Here is a 15,846-nt window from a genome sequence, read left to right as displayed (position 1 = left end):
ATGCATGTGAGAGCTGGACAATGAATAAGGAAGACCAAAGAAGAGTTGATGCTTTTGAGTTGTGGTGCTGGCGAAGAATGCTGAAGGTACCATGAACTGCTAAAAGAACTAACAGATCTGTCCTGGAGGAACTGCAGCCAAGATGCTTCTTGGAAGCGAGGATGGCCAGATGTTGCCTCACCTACTTTGGTCATGTTGTCAGAAGGGACCATTCCTTGGAGAAGGATGTCATGCTTGGTAAGGTGGAGGGTCGACAAAAGAGGGGAAGGCCTTCAACAAGATGGATTGACACGGTGGCTGCGACAGTGGGCTTAAGTATAGCAAGGATCATGAATCTGGGGCGGGATTAGGCGGTGTTTCGTTCTGCTGTGCATGGGGTCGCTATGAATCGGAAACGACTCGATGGCACCTAACAACAACTACTGGGATGAAGAAGCTCTGGTGGCATTATGCCTAAAGCATTTTTGACTGCTAACTGGAAGGTTGGAGGTTCAAACCCACCAGCTGTTTTGCAGAAGGAAGACTGGGCAATCTACTTCTGTAAAGATTTACAGCCTTGGAAACCCAAAAGGAGTTGTTATGGGTCAGAATGGACTCGATGACAGTGAGTTTGGTTTTTTTGGCTACTGGGATGAGCATTCCACACAGTGTTAACTACTCCATAAGTGCTCCATCCATCCAGTATGATCAAACTCTACACACAAGATACTCAAAAAGTGTTGTTAAATGAAAATCATTGTTCTTACCCATAGAAAGAAAACAGTAAAACACATTAATAGATTTATGTGAAGCTTTCCCCCACCCCCATGTGTCCCAATATATATCATAGGAGAGGGGCCTGCTTAAGGCCCCAAGGAGACCTGCTTACCCTTCTAAAGAAAAAAAAAAAAAAAAGATGTTGATTCTTATGTCAGTGAATGGGCACATCATGGCTCACATCTCAGCAGGTTCACTGTGGTTCAGGCTCTGGGTTCACATTGCCAGCTCAGGTCAGCTGTGGCGTGGTTGCACTTGCTCTCTCTCTCTCTCTCTCTTTGTGTCTCTTCATGAGTCCTCTTGGCTGGCTTTGCCCACTTCACTGATGGTCCAGCTGTTAACTGGCAGCTTTAGGACACTCACAACAGCTCTCCAAGCAGAACTTCTCTGCAGACAACATTTACATGGGTTCTCCCACTCCTCTCTTGGTGACCCTTGCACTGGTCTCCCAGGCTTCTGCAGGTGACTCATGCATTGGGTCTCTCAAGTGTTACAGCTCTCAGTTCAGCTGAGGCTTCTGCCTCTGCCCTTTTGGTGAGCCTCCTCAGCCCTGCAGGGACATGTGCTGCCAGCTGGTTTGATCTTGCACTGCCCCTGTTGTTCCACAGCTCTGGTTCTCTGGGCCCAGGAGCTTTCTGCTGCTCCACTGGGTCTCACATCACCTGCTTGGCCCTAAGCTCTACTGTGCTGGTATTTGGCCCTGCTGCTGCCACTCTGTCACTTGGCTCTCTGTGATATTTGGCCCTGGCGCTGCTCCTCTGACTACCATCATTTTTCCTTCAGTGTAATCAATTAGCTCAGTATTACGAGCTAGGCCTTTTCACATGGGTTCAGGATGTTTGCAGTGTGGGGACCCTGTTTCCAAAGGACAGGCTCTGGTTGACCAAGACGTCCCTTGAAACCTCTGTGGGATCACCTGTTTATATAGGAAAGCTCTTTGTTAATTTCACGAGGGGAGTCTTTCCTAGTAGGTTCACAGCCCTGCCAATCCTCTCAGGCAGATTGTAAACCGACCAATCCTCTACCAAACCTAATCCAACCCATTGCCATCAAATCTATCCCATCTCATAGCAACTCTATAGGACAGAGTAGAACTTCCCATAAGGTTTATAAGACTTTACAGAGCAGATTGCACATCTTTCTCCCAGAGAGCGGCTGGTGGGTTTGAACTGCCAACCTTTTGGTTAAGGTGGATTGCAAGCCCAAGGCCAGAAAGGCCACATAAGAGAATTCACTGTACCTAATTAATGCCCTGAGAAGCACTCTTCCTCACCCCAACCTCCCCATTCTACTTCTTACCCTCCACCCACTTACTTTGTTCGTAGACCTGTATTTGTCAAAATTATCTCCTCTCTCTTGCTAAATCCTACTCTCAAGAAAGGACTTAAGCCTAGGGTCATCATATAATTTATCAAGATTGAAGGAGGAGTTTTTAATAATTGCTCTGGGACAACAGACAAACCGGGACTGTCCTGGACCTTGCCGACACTCTATCTGAGAATTGTGCACAATAAGATTGATGGCTGGTGGTATTTAACAAATTTAACTGTGAGCTATTTGCATTTTAATAGGGCTCAAAGCCTTAATTTAAAGAAACAAGTATTCTAATGGTGAAATATCGGCATCAGTTACTAGGTAAGGAAATCATTGGAATCAGAGAATGACTATAAAAATTCTAAAATAAAAATATTTCAGTGAAATACTCTGCCTAAATTTAAGGCTGGCTTTATCTAGTACCTTAATAAGTGTCTCAACCCTTCAATATCTTCAGACTGAGAAAAATAAGTTGGACAATTAGTAATAACAGGATGAACAAGTTACCTATGTATTTTGCCTTTTTGGGAGGGGAAAATCTTCAAAAAAAAGTATTAGTCATTTTGAGGTTGGAAAATATTTGTTAATTTAGTAAAGTTTATGTGCTATCTTTACTGATTGGACCTTCTTTCCAAAATGACAAGCATAAAGTTATGTGTGAATAGAAACATACAAATTTTATCTGTCCAGGGTACTTCTTTTTGCTTTGTATTTTTATCTTGAATTGATTGCTTCTTGTATTTCAGCATTTAAGAACGAGATGGCAGTATTGAGCCTCAGCTCTGACTTGACACTATTTGAAGAAGCTTAAAATTCATCATGAAGAAGTATCACTTTAGCTAAATTCAGTCTCATCTCTTGGGATTTCATTTTCTACCCTTTCCCTCTTTGCAATCCCATGTAAAGAATGAAAGAGTGTTGTCATATATATTAGATGTGTCATACAAAGGTACTATTAAATTACTTATTCTCGTTTCTGGCATATCTAAGAACACTGATTTATGATACACATAGAAACAACTCTCTTCTAAAAGAAAATGAGAGCCAGTTCTAAAATGCAAAAGTATGTTTATAATTTCGGCTATTTTCCTAAGGCTTTGACAGGAAGAATTAGCTTTACATTTCCAGAACACAAAATATTGAGCCACATCTTATGATAAATAAACTGTTCCCTGGGAATAAATTTTTCACCACATCTTTTTTTTTTTTTCTTTTTTTTAAAGGGCAAAATTACTTTTTCCAAGCTGACACCCTGAAAAAAGTTTAGATGATGAGAGGAGTTATTTACTTAGTCTCCGTTCACATCCACTGTTTTGCATGTGTTCCAAGTCTCAAAAGGATGATTCATTTACCTTAGTTCTATGTTGGAAAGAAAATGAGCAACAGTACCCTTTCTCAGTATCGAAAGCAATTTAACACTGCATTTTTAGGTTGTAAACTATAAGAAAAACAGAATGCTGCAACGTAAAGTTGTACTTAAGTTGTTTTTAAAAGTATAGGCCAAGATTAGCAAACTGAGCTGCCATGTCACGGGATCTGAATCTGCATTTGGAATGGCACCCAATACTATAAGTCAAGTTTTGAAAAACTGCCCTGCCATGCTGAAAATATGGAAAAGAAATATTTTAACACATGAGATTACGTGGTTTTCTTTGAAATCTGGGCAATTAAATAGAATACATAAATATGTGTAATTGTTCAGTTTGATTATCATTGATGGTGGGATTTTCTTTCATAGCTTAATTTTTATGGGTTTAAAATTATTATTGAAATGTTATGTGACGAATAATTTATAGATTTAACGAAGCCAGCAAGCCTATTTGGTTTCCATTATAAGTGAAGGACCCAACAACAACATCTTCATTTCATATTGTTCCGATAAATTTAATGACATTATTTTTTTAAAAAACCAAAAGGAAATTTCTTCTCAGCTGGATTCTTTCACTGTAGGTTTTAATCGCAAACTTTGAAAATGAGAACATAGCTATTATTTTTTATTAAAAGGATATGTTCTGGTTAGTTTGGAAAGGTCTGCCTAGTAAAGGCTTCCAATAGTATGTCCATGGATTTAAGATGTAATACTGAAGTTAGAGAAAGTAACATATGCTTTTTTAGTACCAGCCTAAGTGTTGTAAGATTCATACACTGTGATGTATAAACATTATCAGACAGCTCTTATCACTCTGAAAACTCTAACTAAGAGTAGACTAATTAAAGATTAGCTACCCTGGATAGGGTATACTAAACGCAAAAAATCCAAAACTCACTGCCTTTGAATTGGATCTGACTCATAGCAACCCCTCCTTGGGTTTCCAATATCACTATGCAAATAGATTGCCCATCCTTCCTTCTGAAGAGTGGCTGGTGGTTTTGAACTGCCAGCCTTTTGGTTAGTGGTCAGATGCCTTAGGCACTACACCACCAGAGCTCCCTGGGTAGGGTATAGGTGTATATATTCAGACCAAGCTGATCCTAGGAAACAGATGAAAGGGGGAGGTTGTATGTTGTGTGCCATGATACCAGAAGCATGGTGTCTTACACGTAACATGCTTATGGCTTATTTAAATTTTATGACTATCTTGGCTCAATACTTTCATTTATTTTTTTTTTTCATTAGTTCATCCTTTAAAATTTTTTGTATTTTTTTATGTTTTTTTTATCAGAGCAGGATTATTTTGGACATGTGTGATTTTACATGAATAGATATACAATGTGAATTTCTTTCAAGTGTATTTTTATTATATTTATTATTTGTGATTAAATTATTAATGTAGTTTTTAGGTAGAATAAACACTTGAAATCTTTAAATACTTTAACTGAAGTGCTGAATAACATAATTATATTATCTGAAGCACTGGTTGGTTTTCAGCTCAGTTAAAATACTTCCACTTGGTATATATGAAATCTTATACTAGTGTTGTTGTTGTTGTTATGTACCGTCAAGTCGCACCCGACTCATAGTGACCCCTTCTTGGGTTTCCGAGGCAGTATCACTACAGAAGTAGATTGCCCCACCTTCCTTCTGAGGAGTGGCTGTTGGGTTTGAACCGCCAGCCTTCTGGTTAGCAGTCAAGTGCCTTAGCCACTATGCTACCAGAGCTCATACTAGTGTAGAATGAAACAATTGACTAAACATGATGTTTCAGTCATGTGTTAGTTATCTCACCAGTGTTTTGCCTTTTAAATATATTTGAGAGTGAATGCTCTTATCAGTGGAATTTCCTCAGCAGTTTGAACAGATATATCAAAATCAAATATGCTCTCCTAGCCCTAGATAGATTTCTAGGAGGAACAACAAGTGTTAGGAATATGCTGTGCACTTGTGTGGTTAATGTTTGTGCACAAAGTAAATAAGCCCTGGGGGGAGCCTGCAGGATTTTAGAGTCATGCAGTAATGAGATTAAAAACGTATTGAGTTCTCTCTCTTTGCTACCGGTCTTTCTTGTGTCTTTGATGCAGGGGTAGGCCTTATGTGTTTTTGCTGGTGGTGTGTGATCCTTATGGAAAAAAATTTTATTTTCATGTTTATTCATTCATTCATCAAACTCTTCCATGAGCTACTGGTGTGGAGAAGGAGAGCAGAAAAGGGCCCTGTCCTGTTTTTAATACTCTGTGGCATCAGTTCTTGGCAAGCTTTAGTGGGCCCTTGGCAGAGGTGCCCTTCTGGACCTGTGGTTTGTTATGGTGTGTCAAGAGTCACCTCTCTTAGCCAACCTTGTCAGTATATAGCCCAAGGGAAAAGACGCCAGAGAGTCTAGGACACTTAGTCTAAAAGGAACTCCCCTTGATTGAGTGGACAGGGTACATATGTTAGCCAAACACTTGATGATACACTGGTATCTAGCCATCCCACATTTGAAGCAGGGTATTATTCTGAATAGAAACATCACTATTTCAGTCTCCTTGTATCTGGAACAATTGTTATCTTTGGCTGAAGTGTCTATTGTGTCTAGATATGTACCTAATAAGAATCACATGGCATAAAGAATCACATGGTGCCTAAAATGTCTCAGAATACAATGGAAACTTGATTTGAATACAAAGGAGAAAACATCAAGATTCACCTTTTATGAAAAACAAAAGTGAAAATCAACAATAACCCCAATAAAATGACATTCTTGTCAAGTTGTCGCATACTTCCTCACAGCTACTTCCTCTTATATGCTGCTGATTAGAGTGAAAGTCTATGGCATACTGATAATGTAAAATTAAACATATTGTTTGCTCACTCTTAAAAATAGCATGTTTTATTAGAACAACCTCTGGGGACCATTAAAGAAAAGGATTTAAGTATTGTGCAGCAACAAATAATAGTGACTAGTAAGATTGAATGTGTTTAACCTTCGAAGTTTCTAATATATTTGTTCTATTTAGAAAACTCATTTAATTGTTTCCATCTCTTAAATATGTCTAGTGAATTAAAGTTTTAGTTGCTGTACAAATAAATTGGTACTAGTTGCATTGCTTTCTTTCTAACATCATTTCAAATGAGGGCTTAATGTGGTTTGAACATTTGGCCAGAATAGTCATCCTACTTTTTGTCTGAGAGTGGTTGATTACATCTATCTTTTCCAGTTTACAGATGCCAGTATATTCAGGGGAATGCAAACCTAATCCTGAGACCATTTGTCATTACATGTTGATTGTAGCTCTATGTTTTATTATGATACGTAGGAGGAAAAGCAAACAATTAAAATCTGAAGAAAAATGGAATGTCAGGGCATGCAAAACATTTTTATTACATCACAATGTTTAGCCTACTTTTTGCTACCACTTTTAATGCTTAATTCATTAATATATTTATAAATAAGTTTTCAAGACTCAAAAATAGTTTTCAAACATCTTAGCAGAAAATATTCAAGCAAGCATTAGATATATAAAATGGAGAAGTTTTGCATTATTATTCCAAGGTGTAAGTTTTAATAATTGTATATGTTGTTGTTGTTTGCCGTCGAGTCGGCCCCGACTCATAGCGACCCCTCCTTGTGTTTCCGAGTCAGTATCACTACGGAAGTAGAATTGCCCAACCTTCCTTCCGAGGAGTGGCTGGTGGGTTTGAACCGCCAGCCTTCTGGTTAGCAGTCAAGTGCCTTAGGCACTATGCTACCAGAGCTCCTAATTGTATATAGTATTCTCCAAATAACTAGATAAAACATTGAGGAGAAAAAGCAATTCCACTGATAAAATAAAGTACAGTTGTCTTGTGCCTACATATGTTCTGTGTGACTGTGGTCTGTTCTTATCCAGTTTGTGTACACAGTCTTCATAATCTACTGTATCACTATCTTATTGCCATGAGGGAAAGAATCAAGGAGTAAAGAGACTAGAAATATTTCATATTTGGTCAGTTCCACACTAAGTCCATTCCTCTAAACAAATTGGCATTGTTTGTGAGATGGTAAAGACAGATTTACTTTTAAGCTCCATGTGATAGGAAGCTAGCAAACAGCCATAACTAACCTGTGACTATGGCAAATGATTTCAGCCTCCTCCTGAAAATCTTTTTGGCCAGTTGAAATCTAACCTACTTAAAGTGACTATTACTTTATGAAGTTTTCATAGTGTGACTTGACACCGTAAGAACTGAGGTAGGGTCAAGACTTCCTGGGGCTTTTAACCTCCCTAACATAAGCAGCCCTGATGGTGCAATGTTTAAGAGCTCAGATGCAAACTGAAAAGTTAGTGATTCTGTGGGAGAAAGAACTGGTGATCAATTCCTCCTGAAGATTACAGCATGGAAAACTCTATGGGATGGTTTACTTTGTCACATGGGGGTCGCTACAAATTGAAATTGACTAGAAGCATGCAGTAACAATGTAGAGCAAAGAGATACTTATTGAATGGTGTCTATTTGTATATCTTTCTTTGCTTCTATTTTTAAGTCATTAGTAAGATAGAAGAGCTCTGGTAGCATAGTGGCTAAGGCACTTGACTGCGAACCAGAAGGCTGGCGGTTCAAACCCACCAGCCACTCCTCGGAAGGAAGGTTGGGCAATCCTACTTCCGTAGTGATACTGCCTCGGAAACCCAAGGAGGGGTCGCTATGAGTCAGGGCTGACTCGACGGCACATAACAACAACAACAACATATAAAAATGAAACTCACATACATTGGCTCAATAAAGAGGGCATATAGGAGCTTCTGTTCTGTAAAGTAAAGGAATCCAAGTTACTTCTATTTTTCCTTTTTCTCCCTAAAATATGATCCCCCTCTGCATAGTAAAAACTGGATTAGCACCACTACATCTTCATTCCAGCTTATATTGTTGGTGGAGGTTGGTTATAACACCAGGAGGGAATCAACTTCACTTAGTTAACTGAAAATCATAAATATTGCTTCCTTTTATATCCTATTGACTGGGTCTTAGCCACATGGCTACATGTAGGTGCAAAGGACTCTGGGAAATGTAGTTTGGAGATATGTATCAGCTGAAAGCAATTGGTAAAGGTGGAGTATTCTATTACTAAAGGGAAAGACAAGGAGAATGGATATTGGAGGACATTTAGTAGTCTCTGCCAAAGACCTCTAATGAAAACTTCTGATTTTCTTTAATTCCTCTCCCCTTTTCTCTTCCTTCTCTCACTTCATCTTAGCCTTCTTTGCTATTGCTTCCTCTACAGTCTTTCATACTACAGAAAGACAATGCTAATATTTAACCCAAATAACTAGCATTCACCAGTGGCCTGTGCATTACAAAGTAGCCTACAGTAGTTCTTTGGCCTTTTAAATCTTAAATTTTTAATTCTATAGAATATTTTTCCTTGACACATTTAATTCATTTTGGAGGAGGGTGAAGTATAGGAAAGGAGAGTTGGAAAGGAGGGAGGGAAAAAAGAAAGAAAAATGAAAACACAGTTTTATGAAGGAAGGGATTTTTGTTTGTTTTATTCATAGCTCTATCTCTAAAACCGAGAATATTGCCTGGCTCTTTGGTGGTGGCCAATAGTACTTGTTAAATTAATGAATGAATAGTATTTGAGTTTCCCATCTCACTATTTGTCCTCAAGTTTGTTTTTACCTCCAGCTCATCCAATATACTGGTTTTTCTTTAGAAAATTCTTTCTTGAATTCAAAATAGTGGACTACCTGTAAATTCAGCTTGGTATTGACTCAATCTGCCTAGTAATAATAGGTTTATTTTTATTTTTATTTGGATTTTTTCCTTTGAATAAAATTTGTTGTTTTTCTAAGGGATGTTTGACATAGAATTATTATGTACATAAAAGAGAAAATGTTCATCAGGCAACCTATACCTTAAGCATTAATTTGACTATCCTTTGAAGGAGAGTGAACTGGTACAGACATTTATTACCAGAAAGTTCTTTCCAATTGGCTTTATTTTTTTACTTTGTTGGTTTTTCAATCAGAAGTGAGTGATAATAAGAGAAAAGAGTTCTCCAAAGCAAAGCCCCCAGGAGCCAGAATCTAGAACCACTTAGAGATGGCCATATCAAGTTCTCTCTTACACCCTTTTCCTGAGCCTCATACAGCTTAGTATCAGTCTTTGAAATTGAATTTATGCTTTATTTATTCTCTTTCCCATCTATATGGAATCACAGAAATTATTTTAGAGATTCTAATGCTTAGTGGTTTGCAGTCTGGATTGGGGTAAGGGGACAGGACTTAATCCTTCAAAGTCAGGATTCCGGAAGAATAATGAAACATTGCAGGGTCCCATGCCATCCTCATAGTCACTGCCATGCTTGAATCCATCATCGTAGCTATGGTGTCAATCCATCTTGCTGAGGGTCTTCCCCTTTTTCACTGACCCTCCACTTTACTTCTCCAGGGATTGGTCCCTTCTGACAACATGAACAAAGTATGAGAGAGGGATGAAGTCTGGCCATTGTTGCTTCTGAGGACCATGTCGGGAGCTCTGGTGGCTTAGTGCCTAAGGCACTTGACTGCTAACCAGAAGCCTGGCGGTTCAAACCCACCAGCCACTCCTTGGAAGGAAGGTTGGACGATCTACTTCCATAGTGATACCACCTCGGAAACCCAAGGAGGGGTCGCTATGAGTCGGGTCTGACTTGACAGCACATAGTAACAATGACAATAAGGACCATGTCAGGTGCACTTCCTCCAAGATGGATTTGCTCGTTCTTCTAGTAGTCGGTGGTACATTCAGTATTCTTTGCCAACACCACAACTCAAATGTATCAGTTCTTCTGTGGAGTCACTGTTTAGCTGTAAACTTTTGTGAATCAGAGTTATCATTCTAACAATATACAGTTAGTTTACAAACCTTTAGTGGAACCCATCTTCTTTATCTTGTAGATGAAGATACTGAGGCTTAAAGAAAAGAAGTAATTTTTCAAAAGTTTCAAAAACAGAGCCAGGTCTAGAGTTCACCTCTTGTTCTGGTTACGTAGTGCTGCTCTGACAAGAATATGCCACAAATGGGATGGCTTTAACAAACAGGAGTTTATTCTCACAATTTGGAGCTTTTAAGTCTGAGTTCAAAGTGCTAGGCTTTAGGGGTTGGATGAAAATCTCCCAACCTTGGGCTTCAGCTCTGCCTCCTGTTCCTGGCCCACTGAAGCTGGAGGCTTTTCTTCGCTCAGCTGCTGGCTGCTGATGCTGACAAACTCAAGGTCAACAAGTAACAAGCACAGTTCTGATATTACCAAACTACACAGCAGGCCATCAACTTAAGTCCATTGAAAGTCCCAAGATGGGCAGAGTATGGCAGGCTGCTGAACAATGACTTGGCTACATGCAGGGTTCAAACATGCCATAAGCTAGAGACCATCCCCAAAGCTGTTTCTTATATATGAGAAGCAGACCACATACCCAAAGTAGCTACTCAGCTGCTCCAATAGATTCCACCATGGAGTTAACTACCAATCGCACCATGGGGAATAACTATATTCAGCTGCCAAGCCACTCAACCAGGTCCAGCCAAGTTGACACACAAACTTAATCACCACACTCCCCTTATTCCAGGGCTAGATAGCTTCCCACTACATGATATACTCACTTGCATCAATAGTATCTTTACATCAGTGAGGTGTTGTTCTTTTTTCTTTTTTAATGAGTAATTTTCTTTTTATAACTATCCAGTGAGATTTATTATAAAATAGGAAATCAAACAAGTCTTCCAATAGTGTATAGTAATGTACAAACCAAGTAACATTTAAGATAAATGCTGGCTCAGACTGTTTCTCTATTGTGGATATAATTAGATTATTTCAATCATTGATAAGCAGTCGTCTAGGAGTGAATGATTTTCAACGCTGTGGATTTAACTGACAGTGATTGAGTGGAGTGATGATGGGGATCCCTTAGATAACTGAATCATGGTGCGGGGAGGTTTTGTGGGTGGAGCTGACCCTGGCTTGGCATAAGGAGGTAGTGGCATGGAAGGATATGGGCTAGGAGTGACCCCAGCACCCTCTCTTCTTTCTCTAGCCAAGCAGAAAGTGCCTTCATTGTCTTCATCATAACTTCTCTGCACATGTTATTTTTGTTCTGAGAAATCAGAGATAAGATTCCTTCATGTGAAGACCCTCTGTATTCTGTATTTCAAGCGGATGTGCTAAATGTCCACTCCAGAATGGAATGACACTCATTTGTTCTCTGCAAGCCCATTAGGTAATTTTGGAAAATGTGAAAGTTACCTTCATCCTGCTACTTAAAATCTTATTTTGCATTCAATAATGTAGCAAGTGCTTTGGGAATAGTTTTCTGGCTAACTAATACCTTTACAAAACAATGTAACCTCTTAACACAAAACATAAGTAATAGAAGTTCAGAGGAAATGAGCTCTTGGACTCCCTGGAGCATGATTAGAAAGTCAAAAGTAGTGTTCACAAACTATTGTTTTACAGCCATTACACAATATTTTTTTTTCCCACAAGTATGAAAATGTTCTTCATGGAAAGCACAGGCCAGCTTAAAGTCAGGAATTCTGATTCTTGAAATGGTATGATATTGTAAAGAATAATCATAACATTTTAATAATTAGTAGTAGTTTTTTAAAATAATATTTCATTGTATTTTCAGTAAAGATTCACACAGCAGTTTGGTTTCCCATTCACCAATTTCTGCACAAGTTGTTCAGTTCTTCACAATGTGTGAACATCCACATTATTTCGGTACTGATTATCCCATTTTCCTTAACCCAGTTTGTCTGCCCCCTTGTATTCTCATCTTTGTTTTAAACCAATTGTTGCCTATTTCCTCTAATATAGAGAATTATTATATACATGTAAGCTATAAATTGGTTTTAAACATCTGACTCATAGCAACCCCTACTTGGGTTTCAAGGTGGTATCACTATGGAAGTAGATTGCCCAACCTTCCCTCTGAGGAGTGGCTGTGGCTTTGAAACTCCAGCCTTCTGGTTATCAGTCAAATGCCTTAGGCAGTACTCTACCTGAGCTCCTGTTTAAAACATACAGGGTTATTAATCTTCACATGTTTAGTTCCCTTTTTTATTTTCCTTCATGAAGACCTCAAATTAGCTACAGAAAAGAGTTAGTCAACTATATGGTAATTTTACAACATAAAACAATTCCTTTTTTTTTTTTTAAACCTAATTTCCTTCTGTTTGACCAGGGATTTATTGCTTAATTGAAGCAGGGTTATTTCTTTATAACACCACTGTCTATCAGTTTGTCCTACTGTGGTGGCTGGCATACTGCTGTAAGTCTGGAAGCTATGCCACCAGTATTTCAAATACCAGCAGGGTCACCCAAGTTGGACAGGTTTCAGTAGAGCTTCCAGACTAAGATAGACTGAGAAGAAGAATGAGGCATGTGTCCCACTCCAGCACAAAATGGAATCATTCACACAATCATAATCTCTGTTCTTATCTCAATCTGAAACATTTATTAGGCATTCTGTTCATATGATATATTGTTACATTTTCTAAAACACTGACTATCATGGGGATCAACTAATGAAAACTTTACATTTTTTCAGGCAAGGGAACTGTGCCCCAAACTTTACTGTTGCAAAGTGTGATAGAATTTAAGGAAAAAATGAACACAATGAAAATATTTAGGTTTCTTCCTTTACTTTCAGTTAAAGAGATAAGTGCTTTTTGTGAGATGATAAATTACAAGAAGAGTAAAGAAAGTGATTATAGAGAAATTGCCAGTATAATTTCACAAGCTAGAGTGGGTGGGGTGGTTAGAGGTCAGGGAATGTTGTTGTTGTTGTTGTTGGGTGCTGTCGAATCATCTCTGACCTCATGTACAGCAAAAAGAAACACTGCCCAGTCCTGTGTCAGCCCCACAATCCTTGCTATACCTGAGCCTATCGTTGGAGCCACAGTGTCAATCCATCTCATGGAGGGCCTTCCCCTTTTTCATTGTCCCTCCACCCTACCAAGCATGACATCCTTCTCCAGGGAATGGTCCCTTCTGACAACATGACCAAAGTAGGTGAGACAAAGTCTGGCCATTTTCGCTTCCAAGGAGCATTCCAGCTGCACCTTTTCCAGGACATATTCATTAGTTCTTTTAGTAGTCTATGGTACTTTCAGCATTCTTTGCCAGCACCACAACTCAAAAGCATCGACTCTTTGGTCTTCCTTTTTCATTGTCCACCTCTCACATGTATATGAGGCGATTGAAAATACCATGGCTTGCATCAAGCACACCTTAGTCTTCAAGGAAATATTTTTGCTCTTCAGCACTTGAAAGAGGTCCTTTGCAAACAATTTACCCAATGCTGTATTGACGTCTGATATCTTGACTGGTGTTCCCATTGGTGTTGATTATAGAACCAAGTGATATGAAGTCCTTGACAACTTCCATCTTTTCTCCCTTTATCATGATGCTGCTTATTGGTCCCATTGTGAGGATTTTTTTTTTTTTTAATTGAGGTATGATCCATACTGCAGACTGTAGTCTTCATTCTTTACCAGTAAGTGTCTCAAGTCGTCCTCACTTTCAGTGAGCAAAGTTGTGTCGTCTACATAATGCAGATTGTTAATGAGGCTTCCTCCAATCCTGATGCCACATTCTTCTTCATATAGTCCAGCTTCTTGGATTATTTGTTCAGCATACAGATTGAATAAGTATGGTGAAAGGATATAACCATGACACATTCCCTTCTTGATTTTAAACCATTCAGTGTCCCCTTGTTTTGTTCACACGACAACCTCCTGGTCTATGTACAAGTTCCTCATGAGCACAATTAAGTGTTCTGGAATTCTCATTCTTCTCAGTGTTATCCATAATTTTTTATAAGCCATATAATCAAATGCTTTTGCATAGTCAATAAAACACAAGTAAACATCTTTCTGGTATTCTTTGCATTGAGCCAAGATCCATCTAACATCAGCAATGATATCCCTTGTTTCACATGCATTTCTGGAAGTTCTCTGTCAATATACTGCTGCAACCTTTTTGAATTACCTTCAGTAAAATTTTACTTGCATGCAACATTAATGATATTGTTCAATAATTTCCACATTCTGTGGGATCACCTTTCTTTGGAATGGGTACAAATATGGATCTCTTCTAGTCAGTTGGCCAGGTAGTTAGTTGTCTTCCAAATCTATTGGCATAGCCGACTCAGTGCCTCCAGTGTGGCATCCATTTGTTGAAACATCTCAATGGGTATCCTATCAATTCCTTGCAGCCTTTTTTTTTCTTTTTTTGCCACTTCCTTCAGTGCAGCTTCGACTTCTTCCTTGAATACCATTGGTTCTTGATCATATGCCACCTTCTGAAATGGATGAACACCAACCAATTCTTTTTGGTACAGTACCTCTGTGTATTCTTTCCATCTTCCTTTGATGTTTCCTGCATCATTCAATATATTGCCCATTGAATCTTTTTGTATTGCAACTCAAGGCTTAAATTTTTCTTCAGTTCTTTCAGCTTGAGAAATGGCAAGCATGTTCTTCCCTTTTGGCTTTCCAACTTCATGTCTTTGCACATTTCATTATAATAATTGACTTTGTCTTCTTGAGCTGCTCTTTGAAATCTTCTGTTTAACTCTTTTCTCTTGTCATTTCTTCCATTTGCTTTAGCTACTGTCTGTTCAAGGGCAAGTTTCAGAGTCTCTTCTGACATCTCTTTTGGTCTTCCTTTCCTATCTTTTTAATGACCTTTTGTTTTCTTCGTGGATGATGTTCTTGATGTCATCCCACAGTTGCTCTGGTTTTCAGCCATTGGTGTTCAGTGAGTCAAATCTATTCTTTAGATGGTCTCTAAATTCAGGTGGGATATAATCAAGATCATATTTTGGCTCTTGTGGACTTCTTTCAATTGTCTTCAGCTTCAACTTGAACTTGTATATGAGCAGTTGATGGTCTGTTACACAATCAGCTCCTGACCTTGTTTTGGCTGAAGATGTTGAGCTTCTCCATCACCTCTTGCCACAGATGTAGTCAGTATGATTCCTGTGTACTCCATTAGGTGAAGTCCACATGTATAGCCTCTGTTTATGTTGTTGCAAAAAGGTATTTGCGATGAATAAGCTGTTGGTCTTGCAAAATTCTATCATGCTATCTCCAGCGTTATTTTTATCTCCAAGGCCAAATTTTCCAACTACCAGTGATGATTCTTTGTTTCCAACTTTTAAATTCCATTTACCAGTGATAATCAGTACATCTTGATTACATATTTGGTCAATTTCAGACTGCAGAAGTTGATAAAAATCTTCAGTTTCCTCTTTCACTTTGGTGGTTGGTGTGTAAATTTGCATAATAGTAGTATTAACTGACTTTCCTTGTAGGCGTATGGATATTACTCTATCACTGACAGCACTGTAGTTCAGGATAGATCTTGAAACATTCTTTGTGACAATGAATGCCAT

This window comes from Orycteropus afer, unplaced genomic scaffold, assembly GCF_000298275.1.
Source record: "Orycteropus afer afer isolate SDZICR_OR568_19922 unplaced genomic scaffold, OryAfe1.0 scaffold00051, whole genome shotgun sequence".
Lineage (NCBI taxonomy): Eukaryota > Metazoa > Chordata > Mammalia > Tubulidentata > Orycteropodidae > Orycteropus > Orycteropus afer.
The sequence above is the reverse complement of the archived record's forward strand: the minus strand, read 5'-3'. Positions refer to the sequence as shown.